Source organism: Python bivittatus, unplaced genomic scaffold (assembly GCF_059951505.1).
Source record: "Python bivittatus isolate LINGU-HERP-01145 unplaced genomic scaffold, Pbiv_v1 ctg000580_np1212, whole genome shotgun sequence".
In the NCBI taxonomy this organism is placed as follows: domain Eukaryota; kingdom Metazoa; phylum Chordata; class Lepidosauria; order Squamata; family Pythonidae; genus Python; species Python bivittatus.
Window position 1 is genome coordinate 3,392,408 of NW_028277087.1, and position 20,740 is coordinate 3,413,147.

Sequence of the window (20,740 nt, forward strand, 5' to 3'; positions counted from 1 at the left end):
AGTAAGTGTTTTTGGCTAAAGCACAGGACAAACATCCTCCCAATAAATTAACGTGAAACCATTGAATCTTTCCTGGGGCTATTTTCCCCCCACCCCTTTCCAACTCCAGCTACAGATGGAGGGTAGAGTCTTCAGGGGGCAGCTACCAGCCCACAGACCATTCTGCTGATCGGCTGGGACCGATTTGAACATGAGGATACGAAGAGAGTCAGACTTTTGGACCTCAGGGATGCCCGCATATCGATGCCAGATGCTTCAGTCTTCTGTTCGTCAACCTGAAGAAACAGCTGCTCCTGGCCCTGATTGCTCTCAAGAGGAAGCCCCGTCCCCTCGAATCACCAAAGGATTATTAACAACATTTTGTATTAAAAGCACTTGGCCCATGAGGAAGAACACCGTTGCCTTCCACGTCATGCAAAACTGAATCAGCCCAGGCCTCGGGTTCCACCCAGACCGTCTAAGATCCACAGGGAGGAAATCATCATCATGAACTTCCTTCCTTTCACGTGAACCTTTTTCGTTCTTAATTTGCACTAAATGTGGAGACTACCTGTTCCACTCGAGCAAGTATTTATCCCAGAGAGTTGAGCAAGCAAGAAAAGAAAAAAGGACATCCAAGGACGAAGAAGGGCTAATCAAGGTACTGCAGAGAAGCAAGTTAAGAGGTTCCCATGGCAACTTTTGACCCAACTTCCTTTGAATGTGGGGCGACGGACAGGAGGGTGCGTGTGTGTCTGGGCATGTGACAGGCAGGTGTGTGTGTGTGTGTGTGTGTGCTTGTGCTTGGCTGCGTGTGTCAAGGCTGTGGGAGGGGATAAGTGATTACAAACCAAAAGAAGAGAGCAAAGATGGAGACACGAAAAGTGGTCAGAAAAAGCATCAGACCCAACCCCATAGTTGGTCTGCGCCAACAGTGCGTGTAGGAAAAAGGCCTGTTACCTCTTCTCTTCTCTTCTCTTCTCTTCTCTTCTCTTCTCTTCTCTTCTCTTCTATTCTATTCTATTCTATTCTATTCTATTCTATTCTATTCTATTCTATTCTCTGTTCTTCTTCTCTTCTCTTCTTCTCTTCTCTGTTATTCTACTCTATTCTTCTCTTCTCTGTTCTTCTCTGTTCTTCTCTGTTCTTCTCTGTTCTTCTCTTATTCTCTTCTCTTCTCTTCTCTTCTCTTCTCTTCTCTTCTCTTCTCTTCTCTTCTCTTCTCTTCTCTTCTTCTCTCCTCTCCTCTCCTCTCCTCTCCTCTCCTCTCCTCTCCTCTGTTATTCTATTCTATTCTTCTCTTCTCTTCTCTGTTCTTCTGTTCTGTTCTATTCTATTCTATTCTATTCTATTCTATTCTATTCTATTCTATTCTATTCTATTCTCATCTGATATACTGCTCCTGCCCTTGGAAGTTCCATGGATCGATTCCAGGTGAGATGCCTTGAATGGTCGGAAAGGAATTCTCTCCCTGGCCAGGCAGGAAGCGGCAAAGATGACCAACGGTTCAAGTTCTCAACTCAACTGTTGCTCGGACCCCGAATCAACCCACCCACTCTAAAACACCAAAGAATTTAAAATTAAATGAAGCAACTGTCTGAGCCCCCAAATCATTTTATCATTTAGATTATTTATATCCTCCCAACATCATGAAAATTATTGTATTGGGTTACACATACTTATTATAATACTTATATATAATGATATTTCATTGTTTAGAACAGGGTTTCTCAACCTTGGCAACTTTAAGATGTGTGGACTTCAGCTCCCAGAATTCCCCAGCATGCTGGCTGGAGAATTCTGGGAGTTGAAGTCCACACATCTTAAAGTTGCCAAGGTTGAGAAACCCTGGTTTAGAAGATACATTAAAACAATCTTATTTGTTTCAGCTGAATGAAAAACAAGGCATTGTCTATTTTAGCTTTCCCCATGCTGACAGCCACTGGATGGGTTAGATTTCAGTTCCCATAATCTCCAGCCAACACTTTAGGTGATGTGATAATGGTATTGGAGACTGCCAGCCCCGAACTGTTAGCCCCTTTCAGGAAATGTGAGAGTTTTAAGGGTCAAAAGAGATGCCCTGAGGGGATACACCTATTGAGTTTAGGCCGAAAATGAGGAGACTCGTACAAAAAATTGGCATTTTGTAGCAGAATGTCAGCCAACTAATTTGGGCATGCTTTGATGGGGTTAGAGCAATGGTGTTCAGAGGCTGCACGCTGGCCCTGGACTGCCCACCTTTAATTTAATTTATTCCATTATTCTGGATACAGAATTTCTTACTGCATTCAAGCCTCGCGTCGTATAACTTGGCTTCTCAGCAGCTGTTTAGACAAAACCATTTAAAATCCTCCCAAGTAGCCACCGTGCCATTTGCTTAAGGCTGTTCAAAACAAGCAAGCCAGCCAAACGAATATTTCTCTGGCCATTTCGGGAAGACAGGCGTGGGCTCGAGCCATCACAATTGAAATGAGCTCCAGAGAGCCACTGCCTCGCAGGAAACCTGGCATCAAAGACCTCACATCCCTGGAGCTGTCACAGTTCACATCTCAGCACACCTGGCTCCCGGGACCAATGCACAAATGTCCATCGTGCAGCTCCAAAAGATTACATGGGGCATGGGGTAAACTTTTGTCTGGCCAACAGGCAAAAAACTAGTTCATGCTGCCTGGGGCCCAAAGAAAGATGTACATCATGCTACGACATTATATATTACATTAATTATATTTGAATCCCAGCTGTGTCCAAGGAACCTAAGGGTTCTTGGTGCTCTGAGCCTGGTGGTTTCTTGCAGACGTCTCATTACCCAACTAGGTAACATCATCAGGGCGAGGGAGGGTGGGGTTTGCTCCCTGTTTATGTACAGTAGTTTGTCCTGCCAGGTTTTTTGTGGGGGGTCCTCCTGGGTGGCTCCTTCTTTTGTTGAAAAGTGGGGGAAATGGTCTGCAGAAATGACCTGGGGAGATGGGAGGAAGAGCCACAGACAGGACAACCAGCGTGTAAAAGGTGTCTCAGCCCACAGAAGGAAAAGGGGCGTGGGAAGCATCTCAGAAGAGACCCTCCCAAGTTTTCTGGAGAGTAAAAGGAGAGGAGGGGAGAAATACTTTCAGACTTGCAAGATTCTGTTAATGTAATTACAAGAAAGATAGAGCTGGAATTCATAGTTTGTGCTTCTTCACTGGACTACCTCAAACGGCAAACATCAATCTTGCAATCTGCTGGGAGAGGACGTGACAGACCGAAGATGAGTCTGTGGGAATTTGGAGGTCTTCTACTCCAACTCTTGCCCAAGGAAAGAATCTCAGACCATTGAAGATAAATGGCTGTTCAGTCTTGACGACCTCCAGAGATGGAGCTCCCACAACTCCAGAGGTGGGCTGTAGCAGGGCTAGCTGAGTTTTTGGTCTGGTGCAACCTTGGGATTCTTCTTACATCTGTCTTACCTCTTCATCATCTTACCTCCAGGTTCAGTAGACCCAGTTCTTCTCACCTATGCCCACAGAACATGATCTCCAACCTCCTCCCCATCTCGACCACCCATTCTTGGAGGCATCTTGTACCCTGCAATGCGGGTTGAAATGCTTTCTTTGCCTTTTTGAGACATTTGTGGCACAAAGAACCTTTCAGTTGAAGACATCTCATCTCTACACCCATTCTATGGTTTGGGACAGACTTTTCTCCAAGCACGGAGCCCTTGGGCTCCAATAAAGGCGAACGGCAGTTTTGCGGTGAGTTTGTGAGGAATTGAAGGATTCAATTAACTCGTGTTTTCTGCAGTAACACAGTGGGGATCTCACGTTGGTTCCCTGAGAACAGATGCTCAGCTGGGGGAAGGCGAATGACAGCACCGCGGTGTAGAAAAGAAAGAAAGGTTTAAAAGACAGAGGAAGAAAGATGAAAAGATGGGAGAGCAATTACTGGGTGATCTGGAGAACCACACAGCGAACTTGGCACATCAGCCAGCCTTTCCCCTCCAGAACTGTATTTCAGTTCCCAGTTTGCTGCACCATGAGAAAACCAAAAGATCTGGAAGACGGGAAGTCAAAGAAAACTGCCATTTGTATGCTTTTTAATGGACAGATGATGTGGCTGTGGGGGGAAAAAAAACATACTCATTATGGCTTATTAGAATGGAACATATCCATAAAATAAGTTACACCTGTTTAATTTTTATCTTCTCCAATTCCTGTTGCAATTATATGCATGCCTCCTCAGAAGTAACACCCACAGGGTTTGGTCACCTTTATTTCTGTGCACGGATTATTGTCTATAATGGCCTGTTCCTTCTATTTTAAGATCAAGTCTTTGGCCATCTGAGCTTAATAAAAGTTTAGCGAAGGCACCACTTATCTTTCTACTGGGGGAAAGGTTAGGGAAAGAAATGGGCTCAAAGTGGCTTTTCTCATTTGAAAAATGAAAAAGGATCAGTCTGGGAGGAGCAACAGGCACCAGCAGGAAATCTAACATATCTATCATTAAAACCTAACCAAGCAATGTTTAAATAGAAAATCTAGCTAAAAACTGCTTATCAGGCAACAGAGAAACAGACAACCACTAGACCAGTGTTTCTCTACCTTGGCAACTTTAAGATGTGTGGACTTCAGCTCCCAGAATGCCCCAGCCAGCATTTGTGGACTTCAACTCCCAGAATTCCCCAGCCAGCATGCTGGCTGGGGAATTCTGGGAGTTGAAGTCCACACATCTTGAAGTTGCCAAGGTGGAAAAACACTACTAGATAACCAAAGGATTTCCTGTGGAGGGGAGCTTCACCAGTCAGATGTAGCCAAACAGGTGTTTTAAAACCTTTCTTCGCATGTGGGTTTACAGTATGCAACTCTGATGTTTCTGATGTGAATTATTTCTTTTTCTTTCACCGCTGGTCTTTTTTCAGACTAGGCTTTTAAAATGACAACAGCACGGACCCTGACACTTTGACTCCAATACATTTTTGGCTCCAGGACTTCCCAAGGCATTTCAAGGCCTCCATATGGAATTGGAGAGACCCGATGCTGAGAGGCTGATCTAAGGATGACCTCCTTATAAGAGAGACGTGAGTAGATGATAGGAGACCTGTCCAATTTGTAGAGGAACCAAACTTCTATCGGGCATGGTCTGGCTAGCAGGGAACTACCACAGCAGACAGCTCTGCTTGTTATTTTGCAGCCCTGGCACAGGGGTATCTGCAGGGGAGTCAAAAAAGTCAAGATGGCAGCACTGCCCTGCACCTAGAAAAAGGACAGGGATTCAACTGCACGCTTGCAGCCACCCTCTGGACTTCGGGACTTCCACCCCTGCGTTAGGATAAGTCAAGGTTCAGACCTACTTAGAGGCGGTCAGAGTGACAAAGTGTGTGTCCTTCTCTGTATGTCTGGACTCTGTCATCGGCAGGTTGCAAGGATGTTTTTGTAGGCAACGTCACCCATATTTGCTGCGAGTTGGGGGTCTGGAAATCACCAACGATGCTTTTCTTAAAGTGGCATTTGATTTGAATCCACTGATTTGATTTTATTTTTTTTTTACATTGGAATAGGGGAGCAGATGGCTCACAGGTACTTTTTGGGGGAGGACACGTTGATTTTCAAGAGATGGCTGTTTTCTGGTTTAATACCATGTTTCTATTATTTTCTATACAAGCGTAAGGGAGTCCAGTAAATCCTAAATCTTGTTTTTTGTTGTATAAGTCGTGGCTTAAGGTCCATTGACACCCTTGCTATAGAAGTGAAGACACTCTCCCATCGTCTAGCTAATAGAGAAACCTCTAATTCTTTATTCTGCTCACCTCTTAACCTCCGCATGTCAAATTGATTTATTGATAACAAATATCTCTAAAAGCTAATTGTAGGGTTTTTTTCAGTTCTATGGGGTTTAACAAGTTGTTCTAGTCTCTCAGAAGCTGAAAAGGCTGCTGGTCCAAACAATGTTGTTAACAAATGTTGTAGCTGTAAATATTGTCATTGGGTGACATCTGGTACAGGAGATTCATCCCTGAACACAGCATGTGTTAAAAATGCATCTTCCTCATCTCTCACTTGACCCAAAGTCAATATCCTCACTGATTGTCCCCCAATCCTGACATTACCCGGATGTTTCATTAAGCCTTTTTTCTGCCACCCATCCTTAACAGCGATGGAATATTAATCTTTATGCAAAGATTTCTTCCTGTGGTATTTGCCCACACCAGTGTTGCTCAACCTTGTCAATTTTAAGCTGTGTGGACTACAACTCCCAGAATTCCCCAGCCACCATATTGGCTGAGGAATTCTGGGAGTTGAGGTCCACACCCCTCAAAGTTGTCAGGGTTGAAAACAGTGGTCCAAACAGTTCAGTCCACAGTGGCATGGCTGGCTGGGGAATTCTGGGAGTTGTAGTCCACACAGCTTAAAATTAACGAGGCTGAGCAACACTGGTGTGGGCAAAAACTGAATCCAGGACTTATCCAGCCCTATCGGACTGGAACTTCTTAGATGCCATTTAAAAATGTTAGAAAAACTTCCTGATCCATGTCACAGTGGACTAGTCTCCCCAGGGGGGTTGTGGGTTCTCCACCTCTGGAGGTTTTTAAGAAGAGGCTGGACAGGCACCTCTCAAAGATGGTAGAGCTGGTTTTCCTGCACAGTGCAGAGGGTTGGGCTAGATCAGTGTTGTCCAAATGTGGCCACTTTAAGATGAGTGGACTTCAACTCCCAGAATTCCCCAGCCAGCCATGAGTGAAGTCCACTCATCTTAAAGTGGCCACGTTTGGACAACACTGGTCTAGATGATCCTTGGGGGTCCCTTCGAATTCGACAGTTTGGTTTCAGAGTAGACCTAAACAGATCCATTCTGAAATATCCATGCTGTATTCCCTCTGGGGCTGTGGGGATGGGTGCGCAGACATGCCTACGCACTGAGCTCAACTTGTCAGATTTGTCTCAATTATTTATTTATTTATTTATTTATTTATTTATTTATTTATTTAATTAATTTGTATGCAGTTAGCTGCCAGTCAACAATCAGTGCCTTCACTGATATGCCTTAGGACAGTGTTTTCCAACCTTGGCAACTTTAAGATGTGTGGACCATCGTTTGTGGGGGGTTTTCTCATTCTCTCAAGGCTCACAGACCCCAAACTGTTTATTTTCTATTTTTTCCCTTCTTAAATGGATTGGTATCAGCTTTCAGTGGCAAAACGGTGCTTGGATCTTCTTAGGCGGGCAGGAAAAAATACACACACCCAAGCATAACCACCGTAAACAAACTATAATACGAGCACAATAACTGCGCAAACGAAACAGTAACATATCCAGTTCACAAAGGACGTTTCATTCTTCTTGATTGAACAAACCGAGCATCAGGTAATACTAAAAAAATATGGGGGGAAAAAACAATGAACATAAACAAAGAGGAAAATTGCACACACATGCACACAGAGACACACCAAGCTGATCTTAAGGAGAAATACAGTGGTACCTCTAGTTACGAGCGCCCCTCCTTACGAATTTTTCAAGATACGACCAGCTCAGGCCCCAAAAATTTACCTCTACTTGCGAACTTGCCTCTACTTACGAACCGGATCCGCGGCCATTTTCCCTGCTGCCACGCAGTCGCGGCTTCCTGTGGGCGAGATCGCGGTAGCAAGGAGACATGCGGTGAGGCTTGTGGTGTGTTTTGTGGCGTTTGGAAGGTTTTTGTGGCATTTGGAAGGTTTTTGAGGTTTAAACATAAAATGCACATGTTTCAGAACTGTTTAGCCGTATTTACATTGAACCTTATGGGGAAATTTGCCTCGTGGTGCGACCAAATTCGGAGGGCGGAACGGATTAACCGTATTTACATTGAACCTTATGGGAACCTTTACCTCGACTTGAGACCAACTCGAGTTGCAACCAGAGTCACGTAATGGATTAAGTTCGTAACTAGAGGTACCACTGTACAGGCATTTCCACAACCCAAACTCAATATTTCTTGTGCAAATAAAGATACAGTATTACAGAAATACAGTATTACTAAGACAGGGAAGAGATGGTGTCCAGATAGGAAGACGCATAGCTGTAATTGTAAGGCTTTCAAAGCTTATGTCTTATTTTTCAATACCATTTCTTGTACCTTTAAATATCATGGATCCATAGAAAGGTCTGCAAACTTTTCCAGCACTTTGCAATATTAAAGTTATGTATGTATTTATTTATTTATTAAATTTGTATGCAGTTAGCTGCCAGTCAACAATCAGTGCCTTCACTGATATGCCTTAGGACAGTGTTTTCCAACCTTGGCAACTTTAAGATATGTGGACTTCAATTCCCAGAATTCCCCAGCCAGCATGGCTGGCTGGGGAATTCTGGGAATTGAAGTCCACACATCTTAAAGTTGCCAAGGTTGGAAAACACTGTTCTACAGGATGTTTTTCAGGGACATTCAGGCTGAAAAAAGGGTCTTTCCCAGCTGAACCTGGAAATGCTGAAGATTGAACTCAAGGCCCCCTGCATGTGGCTGGGGAATTCTGGGAGTTGAAGTCCACACATCTTAAAGTTGCCAAGGTTGGAAAACACTGTTCTACAGGATGTTTTTCAGGGACATTCAGGCTGAAAAAAGGGTCTTTCCCAGCTGAACCTGGAAATGCTGAAGATTGAACTCAAGGCCCCCTGCATGTGGCTGGGGAATTCTGGGAGTTGAAGTCCACACATCTTCGGGCGGCCAAGTTTGGAAACCACTGCCTTAGGATATAAGGACAATCAACCTTGAGCAGGACTAATTATGAATCCCTAAAGGCTTTTGTGAACGTTTTCCCATTTTTTTTCCAAAAATGCTGGATCAATCGATGCAGCCCTTGCCACCCAAGCTGGACCCATCAAACCCACACGCTCTAGAAAGGATGGAACAGATTTTGGGGACAAGGCAGCAAGGGAACAATTCACGTCCCCGTCGTGAATTCATTTGGCCAAGGACCGCTCAGGCTGGGGGTGCAGCGTCTTGCAGAGCCCAGCCCTTTTTGGACCCCCTCCGAATGCCCCAGGCAGCTGCACAGAACACCTCTGGAGAGGGTAGGGGGCAGGAGGCGGGGCCATGTACAAAGGGGCGGGGCCGCATCTTGCACATGAACAGGAGCAGGATTTTCAATTTTATGCTGGAATGTTGGAATAAGGTTTAGGGGGATTTTGGGCTGAGTGAACCACGTTAAGCCTGTTTTGTGTTTCTTCTTCAAAACAGTGGTGAGCCAGAGAAGTTCTGGGTTAACGAACAGGACTCAGGACCATATGTGGCTGCAAGGGTCTCCTGGTGGCCCCCCTTCCCAGAAACAGCAGTTTGCTGCCATAAGTCATGTGGCTTCCCTTCCTGTGTGCCCCGCCCCCCTGCCATCCTTCATTTCTTTCTTTCCTTCCACAGTTTTTGTCGGGATCAAAACGCATCAGCTTTCATCTTGAGAGCCCCAAAATAAATTTGTGATGCAGATTTGGTCCAACATAATAGCATTATTAAAAGATTTAACAAGGTATTTTCATTTGCTCCCCCCCCCCCACACACACACAAACACTTTGTGTTAGAAGGAAAGAGGATGTTGGCCTTTAAATGGATTAGGCAAATTCATTTAAGACAATTCAGCCACTGGCTCTGGGTTGCAGGGGCTATTTGGAACCTCCAGTCTGAGATGCAGTCTATCAGAGAATAGCAATATGGACATGGCGATGGAAGAGGAGTTTGGTTCTTCTTAGCCTTCCTGACTCACCCTGGAAGAAGTTGGATTCGGTGGTTTGGATCCTGCAGAGCTCCTCGGTTCTTATTCCCTGTGGCTAAAAATGGAACTGCCATGTTTAGGGGCAGTCTACCTCTGACTCTCCGACACTGGGATTCAACAGCATGGGGCCTCCTCATTTTTCCTTATGGGATTCCCAGAGGCATCCGGACTGCTGAGAGATCACAGCGAGAAATCATCCGCCGGATAGCTTATTGACTTCTGGGCGATTGGTAGACTGAACCTCCATGTTCAGTTGCAGTTACCTCAACTTGCTCTCTCTCCAATATTTTTGAAAAAGAAAGAAACCTACTTTACCCTTCTGGTTTTAGCTACCTTTGCTTCTCAGCATCCCTTTCTGTATTCCCAAATACCCCATTTCGTCCTTTTCTCCCTGCCTTGCAGATTTTATCTCCTTGGAAATATGGAAGACCACCCCCATCCCCTAATATCTGGGGGGGGGGGGGGACATGGTATTTTGATTATTATTTCGGTCAGTTAGGCAAAAAAAAAAGATGAGAAGATGAAAAAAAAAAGCCCAGCAAAGTTTCATCCTGTTGCTTAGCAACCCATCCCGGGGCCCAAAGCCTCTGCAGACCCCTGATGGTTGGTGGGAATTTTTTTGGGGGGGGGGAGATGGAAGAAAAGGAGGGAGGAAGAAGGATGCTTGAAGTCCTGAAAGCATCTTTGTGTCCATTGCACATCACGGAGTCTGGAATTGGCCTCTTCCCACTCCGTGAGCCCCCAAGGCTGTCTGAATCCTGGGGTCCCACAAGACTTTGTCTTTCTGGAAAATAAAATCAACCTTAAGTCTCTAGTCCCTTTTCTTTGGAGATAAAGCAGCCAAAGAGCCCAGGCAGCCTTCTACCCAATGCGTTCCCCCCCATCCCCCCCACCCCACCCACTGAGAAGCTGGGAAACTACGTAACCTTTTCAACCGTATTATACAGGCTGGCTGCATTCACACAACCCATTTCTTGGGGTTGGGGAATTAACCCACTTCTCTGGAAATGGAGAAGACCTCAAGCCGCATGTAACCAAACGGGCTGGGTTTACCCAACACCCCAAGCACCCACCCACCCCGCCCACTAATCATTGTTAACAGTAACCAAGATTGTGTAAATGCAACGGTTAGGTTTTCAGCTGTGTTAAGGGTGTTGTGTGAATAGTGCCTTTGCCTTTGCAAACAGGCTTGGGCGGGGGGGGGGGGAATTTTTATCAGCACTGTAGCTTGGGGGAGAATTAAGCCGTTCCTCCTTATCCGTGCAAGCTGCAATTCTTTGCTATTTTCTGCTACGAACTGGGCACCCTTCGCTAGAACAATTACTGAACACAGAGTCTCGTTTCGGCTGCTCTGGGAAGATTCAAAAGACGTTTCTGGCTTGAAACTCAAAAGCCCCCAAGGATCCTCCCGGGGACTCCCCCCTCCGCCCAGGGCTCCAACCTCCTGGATTTTGTGTTTATCCTTCTTAAACTCTGCTTCTGCCTTGCTGGACTTTGATATAAAAGCAACATTCAAACGAAACGTGCAATGGGCTTTGAAAGGCAGCGGGGTCGAGGTGGGGAGGGGGAAGATGGGGGAAAGATAGCAACAGGGTCTGTTTGCATGCTATGGCTATGATCAGCGGCAATGGGGGCAAAGCAGTCAAGATGGTGGCCATAACAGTGTGATCAAAGCCCCGCCCCCTTTAATGTGTGTTGTAGCCGCCATCTTGACCATTTTGATGCCCTCTGACTATTATTGGCATCATTCCTGGACCTCCAGTGGAGGCCACGATGGCGTCACCCGTGGCACGATGGCATCAGGCAAATATGCAAATTGCACAATTTGCATAATGATGATGCAACATTGCTTGCTCCCTTACCTGGCTGTGGCTGTGGCTGGTGAGGTTGACGTTAGGACCGCTATTTTCAATGTACAGGCCACCTTTCTATCCAGATGATGATCAGTCAACTCACCTCGATGCTTGGCATTTACACACTTTTCCTTTTCTCCTCAGGGCTGGGATCTCCACTGTGCTGGCTTAAACCAGATGGGCTACTTTGCACTTCACCGACTCGTGAAAGGTCTCGTGGCTGCTTTGAACCATACGTGGGATGTAGTCAGTGCTAACCATGATGGTGCTAATAAAGGTGGCTTGGGGGACTCAGAAACTTGGGCTACCATCGTTTTTCTTTCTTTTCTGTTTTTCTTTCTTTTTTTTCCTTTTCTTTTCTTGCACTTTTTGCATTCTCTTTGCTTTCTTTCTTCTTCTTTTTCTTCCTTACTTTATATTAGTTTGAATTAGTTTTTATCTTCTCTTTTAAAAGTTTTAATTAAATTATATATTTTTTAAAAAGAATGGGAAGGAAGGACGGAAGGAAGGAAGGACAGACGGAAGGAAGGAAAGGAGGGAGGGAGGGAGGGAGGGAGGAAGGAAGGAAAAGGGTAGAAAAAGGACAGGGAAGGAAGGAAGGAAGGAAGGGAGGAAGGAAGGAAAAGGGTAGAAAAAGGACAGGGAAGGAAGGGAGGAAGGAAGGAAGGAAGGAAGGAAGGAAGGAAGGAAGGAAGGAAGGAAGGAAGGAAGGAAGGAAGGAAGGAAGGAAGGAAGGAAGCAAAGGGTAGAAAAAGGACAGGAATGGAAGGAAGGAAGGAAGGAAGGAAGGAAGGAAGGAAGGAAGGAAGGAAGGAAGGAAGGAAGGAAGGAAGAAGGAAGGAATAAGGAATAAGGAAGGAAGGAAGGAAGGAAGGAAGGAAGGAAGGAAGGAAGGAAGGAAGGAAGGAAGGAAGGAAGGAAAAGGGTAGAAAAAGGACAGGGAAGGAAGGAAGGAAGGAAGGAAGGAAGGAAGGAAGGAAGGAAAGGAAGGAAGGAAGGAAGGAAGGAAGGGAGGGAATAAAGGAAAAAGATGGAAGGAACAGTATGTTTGCTCTGCATGTCTTTAATAATTTTCCCAATGATTCCTTTGGGAGAGGTTCTGCAGGTTGTCCATGCCTATGCCGATCTTCTCTCTCTTTAGGTGCCTAGCTATCCTAAACTGGCCTCATGACCCTTGGCATGGAAGTGGTTCCTGCTGAGATGTTCCTGGGTCACAGAAGTCTAGAAGAAGAGTCCAGGTCATTCTATTCTTCCCAGGATTTTATTTCCTCCTCTGATTCTGCAGGATGCCTCAACCGGACCATCTGTTCTCTGAAAGCCTTTCAGCTGGAGACGGGCAAAGCTGAGTCTGCAAAAACCTGCCCTTGATGTTTCAGAGGATTGCGACATTCTAAAATTAAATTAATTCCCTCTTCCACTGCTTTGCCTTACCATCGATTGTCTACCACTCCAAGTGAGCATCCTTCAGTGATCAACTCTTGATCCAGGGGCCGTGCTCAGCCTCCTAACCTCTTTCTCGGAGCCAAAATCCAACTGCTCCATTTCAATTGAGTGCAATTGCAGTTCAGCAGTGCAATTTTCCACCTGTTTTCAAGAGGAAATTAAGTAAGCCTAAAATAGTGGTCTAGGCTTTGAATGGATTGGTGCTTTAGATAACTCTCCCAACGTGGGAGAAATAAGGTGGAAGGGGTTGGAACGACTCCGGCATCCAGTGGCCACTGAAAGAATCATTTCCATAAGGGCAGCCCCCACCCCCTGACATTGATCCCCGAGCAAGACATCCAAATAGGTTCTAGAAATGCTGCTTTCTCTGGCATGCTTGTGTTGCAATGTTGCATGGGAGGGCGCAAGAAACAGTCTTTACATGGCAGCATCTCATTACACGCTTGAAGGCTTGAACACGTCTGTGTCATGCCGTCTGGAATCTGCTTCCCCGTTTTGCAAAGGTTGCCTTCCTTCATGAAATAGGGCTCCTGATGTTGGAATATCTCATTCAGAGGGGGCTTGAGGATTTCTTTCAAATGTCTTTTATGGTATTTGTTCGTTTTAGGGCTGGCGATGTGAAGGGGGGGGTAATGCTGGTGCTGTTTTCTTTGATACCTCTGAATTCTACTAAACCCACCCTGGTTTAGTATACTAGTGTTTCTCAACCTTGGGAACTTTAAGACAGGTGGACTTCAGCTCCCAGATGTTCATGTTTCTCAACCTTGGGAATTAGTGTTTCTACTTTTTCTCAACCTTGGGAACTTTAAGACAGGTGGACTTCAACTCCCAGAATTCCCCAGCCAGCCATGCTGGCTGGGGAATTCTGGGAGTTGAAGTCCACCTGTCTTAAAGTTCCCAAGGTTGAGAAACATTGGTCTATACAATCACTTCTGAAAAAACCTCCCCCATTCTGTATCTGTCCTTGTGATCGAACGTAAGGGTGAGATGGCTAGGAAGTTATATAAAAGCTTAAAATGGGCAGGATATTTCTGCAAATCCCTCGGTTGTCTGGTCCCTAAATGAGCATTGAAACGTATTCTGCAACGTCCTCTTCTCTTTTGAAAGAAATCTCAGACGCATCTTCTCTTCTGTCAAACTGAATAATTTCAGTGCATGACTTGCTCACCTGGGATTTACAGCCGCCTCTTTTTCTGCAATCTTTGGACCACCTCCTTTGATTCAAAGCGGTGCTTCACCATAATCAACCCTTGGCTAGGCAGCCTTGTTTTGAAAACAACATGAAAAAATAAAGCACTGTGAAAGACATGCGGGCCTTTCCACGGGCATTCACGGTGCCCACACGTGTACGCAGGGGCACTCACCGAGACACCGACACGGTGAGAAATTCTGCTTGATTTTCTTTGTCCCTGGGGGAACAGAGAGATGACTACTGTCCCCTTTGATCTTTGCATCCTCGCAAGCCGGTCGATTACTGGGTGGGTGAAAATTGGAAAAAAAGAGAAGAAAAAGAAAAGAATTCTATTCCAAACAGAACGCAAAAGCAAATCAAGGGGAAATAATTTTTTTTTTTTAAAAACCAACCTTTTCTGCCTCTTTTCCTTTTCCTGGTTCGGAAACAGGAAAACAGCAGGAGCAAATATAGTCTGACTAAGAAACAAGTGTGAAAATAGAAAAGCTGGTTCTCAAAAATGAGACCGGAAGGAGCGGAGTCCTGGGAGTAGCCAAAAGAGAGGGACCCCAAGCTATGAAAACCGGGAGGTGGGGGGGCACGGGGGGGCATTTTCCTTGGCTGTGCCTGTTGGGATTTTCCAAACACAGGGGGTGGGGGGGCAATTTACGAAGTGGCTGTTGCCTCCATTCTGGGCATGCCAAGTCAGTGACTCTGCAGGATTTCCTCTGTTTTAGCTGGAGAGGTCGAGGTTTGAACCTCGATCCTTTTGCAAGCAGGTCCACAGCAGATTCTATCTCCAAGCTACAGATTTCCCTTTACGTGTTAAGGATTCCGAGACCTGAATGTGTCAGGAATGCACAGAACCCACCATCCCGGGATATAGCAACGGTGGTCACCTCCAAGGGTTTCTGAAGAGACAACAAATTCATGGAAAAAGAGGAGGTGATCAGTGACCGTTGGCCGTAATAGATCAGTGGAATCCCCATGTACAGGGGCAGTCTACCTCTGCATATCAGATGCTGGGAGGAAATGGGGGCAAGTTATTCTCTCCCAATTTGCACGTGATCTTTCTGGAGGCATCCAACAGCTCATGTTGGCCGCGTGGGGATCTCAAGATTGCAAGAGACAGTGATGGGCTGGAGCAGCCTACCTGCCCTCCTGCCTGCCAGAGTAAATACCTGTCAGGCAGAAAGTGGAGCGGCTTAGTTGTTTGTGAACCTGGAGGTCCTGCACTAAGCGGGAGGCTGAGTTAGATGGCCTCTAAGGTACCGCCCAACGCTATGATTCCAGCCTTAGAGTCAAGGGGTAGAACATTTTTTAGGAGGAAAAAGAAAAAGTAAGAGCTGGCTAGCAATAGCAGGGACTGTTGCGGGTGGAGGTGGCATTTCAGCCAAAGGGAGATTCTGCCCCCTGCCAAGGAAATCAAAAGGGAAAGATTCCCCCACCGAAGAGCTGATAGGACTAGATGCCCTCTCAGCTCCCTTCTCCCATTCCAGTTATATGAAAATTAAAGGTTTGAGTGCCCTCCAGATTCCAGCCGGGAGCAGAAGGTTTTCACGCAGCCGGTACTGCAGGAATCTCCTTCTTTCTCTGCATTTCTCTCTCCCCCTTTCCCAGATCTCCGTTTCCACATTCTATTCTTAATCACACAGAAGTATTGCAATAAAAACAACTGGCGGATATCAATGGCGTGGGAGCCATTAATCATCCTGTTTTCCATTCCCGCTCCTTAAGTGTGTTATATTTAGGCTCTGCTGTTCATGTGGATTTTAAATGGAGCCCCAGAGAAGCCCGGGCCCACCCCCCACCCCCCACCCCCAACTCTCCATTTTCTGGATCGGGGCCCGCCTCTTGCAGCAAGGAAGGCAAGATGCTGCCGGGCCAGTTCAGGCCCAGAATAGCTCTCACTCCTGCTGGCTGCATTCCTCCATATGGCCTAGCATCTCGCCCATCTGCCCAACCACGTGTTCCCCGGTTCTCTCCTTTCAGCCCCCCTTGGCAGGGCTTCCCCCGAGCACGGTGAGAAAGAGAGGCTTGCCAGGACTTTGAGCTGGCGAAGGAAACAAACACACCAGCTGCTGCCTGGAGTAGGGGAGAGAGAGAGCAAAGTCTCTAGCAGGATAGACGGCATTCCAGGATCTCCAGGGAGAACGGGTGGCAACTAAGAGGGCAAGTGGGACGTTGGCAAAGGAGTGGGAAGGGGCCGAAGAGGGCCGAAGAACCAAGGAGGGTGGAACTCCAAAGTACATTTCTCCCCCACCACCTTTACAGCCCAAGAAAGTAGGGAGGTCCCTTCTGAGACTTTTGCCACATCCACATTCCTGCTGTGGGCTCAGCTGCCTCTTATCCAACCATTATCCTGGCTGAGGCTCTTCCTCCTGTCTCCCGAGGTCATTCCCACAGACCCTTACAGGAGATTACAAGGTCTTGGGCAGGGAGGTCAAGAACTGGGAGCACAAGTAATTTTTTCACCAGTTCCTCCAGTTGAGGGTCATGGCACAAAAAATGAAAACAGGTCAGTGATCGGCTTTGTAGATGGTGTCACCAAGAAGGGTCTGGACTCTGACAACGGCCTGTGGTATCTCCACACAGGACTCCTGAGATGAGATGGGCTACATCTTACGGGAAGGAACTCATCTGCTGCCTAACTCACCAGTCTCACGAGGAGGACATTAAACTAGAAGGTGGCAAAATCCCAGAACCGAATACCCAGCCAAAATCTGGGTCCAAAAAAGCAGAACACAAAGAGAGAAGTAGGAGACCAGGATGAGGACTCAGAGTTTTGCAGGAAAGATCAACAGAGTTTCATTAGGTGGTGCCATTCAAAACCTCAGATGTTTCTACATCAACCCACAAACACAAGGAGAGCCAGCAACCCTAACTCAGGAGAATACATAAGATGTCAGAGGCATCACGGCAACTTGGTAGAATGATCCTGAGGATCGGTACATGATTTATTCAAAAGGAACAGACCTAACAGAAAAACTAGGGCTGTCGTTGCACTGTACAAAAAGAATTTACAGGTAGTTCTCATTTAATGATGGTAAATTGGGACCGGAAATTCCATCGCTAAGCACTGACTTATGACGGCAATTCAGGCAGTTTCAGTTGCAGCCATTAGGCAAATCCCGCAGAGTCATAGGTGCAAATCACATGATCACCTTTTGAAACCTCCTGCTGGCTTCCCCACTGACTTTGCTTGTTGGAAGCTGGCAGTCCAGTTGCAAACGGGAATCATGTGACCACGGGACACTGCAACATGGTAGTGGCGAGCTGGTTGCCAAGTGCCCAAATCATGTGACTGTGGGGGTGCTGTGATGGCCAGAACTTTCAGGTTGGCCATAAATCTTCTTCAGCACTGTCGTAACTCTGAACGGTCGCTGAATGAGTGGTCATTAACTGAGGAGTACCTGTACATACTTGCACAGCGTATGGACATCCTGTTGAAAATATTTGGCTAACAATAAAAGTGATACTAATGTGGGAGTGTATTATAGACCCCCCCTGGATGGGCAGAACATACAGGTGAGGTCTTTCTGCATCAGATGACCAATTTTTCAAAGAAGTGTCTGATAATGATAATGGGTGGTTGCAATTATCTTGACACCTTCTGGGAAGCTCACACTGCCAAGAGTCAGAGGCCCAACAAATTCTACTCCTCACTTTCTGACAACTTCATTTGTGAGAAGGTGGAAGAAAGAACAAGGGGCCCTGATGTCCTGGATCTAACCTTCACCAGCAGGGAAGAATTGGTTGAAGAAGTGAAGGTGACTGATATCCTGGGGGGAAATGGTTGTGTTATCCTTGAATTCATGATATGCAGGGGAAGAGGAACTGAGAAAACTTAAACCAGAAGAGCAAAGTCCAAGGAAAAGTTGAGTAGATCCAACGGCTTAGAATCCTGAAGGTGAAAAGTAAGCAGGAAGTATGGGAGATCCTATAGAATGAGATCCCAAAGATGCAATCACAACTTTTCCTTTTTGGGGGGAAAACTTTTCCTTTTTGGGGGGAGGGGGGTGCCTTCAAGTCAGTCTTGACTCCTGACAACTGCCTGGTCAAGTCCATGCAGTTTTCGTGGCCAGGTTTTCAGAAGTGCTTTGCCATCGTCTGCTTCCTAGGGCTGAGAGAGAAGGACTGGCCCAAGGTCACCCAGCTGGCTTTGTGCCTAAGGCAGGACTAGAACTCACATCTCCCAGTTTCTAGTCTGGTATCTTTAATCACTACACCAAACTGACTCTCCAACCTTTCCTACAAGAAGTTAAAATGGGAGAAATCTCACCAGTGGGGTTATAAGTAAAGTTCTCCAAAATGCAGAAGACAAAAAGGAGCATGTGTAGGAAATGGAAGGAGCATAACATCGCCAAAGAACGCAGGACAGTCTGCCAAAACTATAGGAACAATTTCAGAAAGGCTAAAGGTCAGAATGAGCTGAGACTTGGAGGATATACCAAAAAGACCAAAAAAAGTTTTTTTGTGTACAAGCCAAAGGGAAGCCAAAGAGGGTGTAGGTCCATTCCAAGGAGAAAGTGGTGAATTGCTAATGGGTGAGGACGAGAAGGCAGAACTTCTTAATTCCTATTTGACAGGTCTTCTCTCAAAAAATTAATGGAACTCTAGCTGGTCATTATTATGCCATTGGAGAAGAAGGGAACTGCAGCTAACAGTAGACAAGAAAAAGGTAATAGAAAATTTAGCTAATTTAAACAAATTCTCCAGGACCAAATGGATGACATCCTAGGGTCCAAAGGAACTAGCTAGGCAATCACAGAACTGTCACCAGTAATATTTGAAAACCCTGGAGGACTGACCCAGAAGATTGGAGGGAGGTGACTATTGTCCCATTTTCAAGATGGGGAAGGAGGGGGAGCCCGGAAACTACAGACCTGTGCGCTGGAGATTCAGTCTGGGCCAGTCGTCAAATGGATGGTGAGTTAGTGTGCTTGTGAACACTTGGATAAACACTACAGTATCCACTACTTGGATACACACACTACAGTTAACAGAAGCCAGCATGGATCTGTCACAAACAATGCCGGATGAATCTCCTTTCTTTCTTTGATAGAGTTATTGGTTTAGTACAGTGTTGTCCAAACTTGGCCACTTTAAGATGAGTGGACTTCAACTCCCAGAATTCCCCAGCCAGCAGGGCTGGCTGGGGAATTCTGGGAGTTGAAGTCCACTCATCTTAAAGTGGCCAAGTTTGGACAACACTGGTTTAGTAGATCAGAGGAATGCGGTAGACATATTTGGACCTCAGGAGGCTTTGGCAGAGCGTCTCATGATATTTTCCTGGAAAGAGTTGTAAAATATGGGCTAGATGACACCCCTGTTAGAAGGACTCAAGACTGGCTAAAGGACTAACCCACAACATAGCTCTTCCATCCACTTGGAAGGGAGCATCAAGTTTGCACCAATTAACCCAATTTTTGTAGGGCTGAGATCACATCTGGCACTCAACCCATAGGCTGGATTCAGTAGATTAAAATGTAGTTAGTTAGTTGATGCTTCAGGGCAAACATAACCAGAATTAGGCAGTTTCTTATCTTCTAGAATGGCCCAAAATCAAATCCAAGCCAAATCTGTGAAAGTTGAGTTGAACTGCGATTCTTTTATTGGTTAATACCACCTGCAGCCCCACCTGTATGAGTAAATGCGGAGTGGGGAGTTAATGAAATATAAATACTAATTTCTCCTCTGGTTTTGAAGAAAGCCACATCTCTCCTAATTCTGCCTTCTTTCTGGGGGATGAGCCAAGCAACCAACCGTGAGCCAATATGAGGTGGAGGTATGAATCCAGCCGGGTACAGCGAAAGAGTTGAGAATAAGCAGCTGCTGGTAGTCTAATTAGCCTTGCTCATTAGTTCAAGCTCCCTTTTCTGAAAAAGAAAATGGAGTGACTGGGAGATGCTTCTCAGCAGCATGAATTTGTTGGTCCTTCCTGAAGGGGTGAAGAGGGGAGAGACAGGTGAAGGCAAGAGAACAGGTTACTCGGTCCGCCATCCATGTTATCATAGTAGGAACTGGACGAAATGGTTCTGCCATTGCCCTGAAATCACTGGCCGCACTGCTTGTGAATGTTTAAGATTGCTAAGGTTGGTAAGGGAAGTGGCACAAAATATATAAATAAATAATTAATCATTGTAAATTAATAATTAATAAATGAATGGCTGGCTGGCATTTAATAAATAGGGGCCTACACCAACGGCTGGTCTCCCTTCCCCTGGGTCAACCCTGAAATGGGATGTACATTTTTACTCCATAGATTGTAATATTTTTAGACTTCAACTTGCCCAGTTTATTAACCTATATCGTTATACAGGTAGTCCCCGGGTTAAGAACTCCCGGGTTACTGATGACCCATAGTTAAGAACAGGGCCTATTGCAGGAAAAATTGAGTTAAATACACAATGGTTCCAGTTCGTTACACAATACTCCTTATACAGTATTATACAATAATACTGTTCCGGCTTGCGTACAAATTTGACTTAAGGACAGACCTGGGGAATGGAACGTGTTCTTCAACTGGGATGACCTGTAGTAGTTTGTTACCCTTTTATTATAGAGATTCCTGCTACGTTG

The 20,740-nt window shown here is 45.8% G+C and overlaps 1 long non-coding RNA gene across 1 annotated transcript; it reads left to right on the plus strand.

Moving 5' to 3' along the window:
- The first annotated feature begins 2,877 nt into the window (after positions 1–2,877).
- Positions 2,878–12,954, plus strand: LOC148214653 (uncharacterized). The gene is made up of 5 exons (XR_015797634.1): positions 2,878–3,351; positions 3,445–3,707; positions 4,871–5,029; positions 11,689–11,821; positions 12,686–12,954. It is a non-coding gene; the product is annotated as an uncharacterized LOC148214653 (long non-coding RNA).
- The last annotated feature ends 7,786 nt before the right edge of the window (positions 12,955–20,740 follow it).